Source organism: Cupressus sempervirens, chromosome 6, assembly GCF_028749045.1.
Source record: "Cupressus sempervirens isolate cs-2001-9-10 chromosome 6, ASM2874904v1, whole genome shotgun sequence".
NCBI lineage: Eukaryota > Viridiplantae > Streptophyta > Pinopsida > Cupressales > Cupressaceae > Cupressus > Cupressus sempervirens.
The window spans coordinates 2,005,104-2,005,445 of NC_143123.1; positions in this window are offsets into that span (position 1 = coordinate 2,005,104).

A 342-nucleotide genomic window follows, 5' to 3' on the forward strand; every position below is an offset into this window, starting at 1 on the left:
AAGCAAACAGACTTTCTTTTCATTTATAAAGAAATAGCATTTTACAAATATCTGTTGGAAACAATTCATCAGTCTTCTTTTTCAAGATTTATAGGGATTAATTGGATTAATTTATGCCTAGATGTATATTTGAGTTTCTTAAATTTTTTTTTTTTTCTAACTATAGATTTATAATTTCTATGAAATTTTTCACAATTCATCAGTCTTCATTTAAATCTTTCACAATTCATCAGTTTTCAAGATTAATCAGGATTAGTTTATATTAGATGTACATTTTTGTTAAGTATTTTTAATTGATTTTTCATTAGTGTATTTGCCCTAGGCAAATATTATTGTATGCAG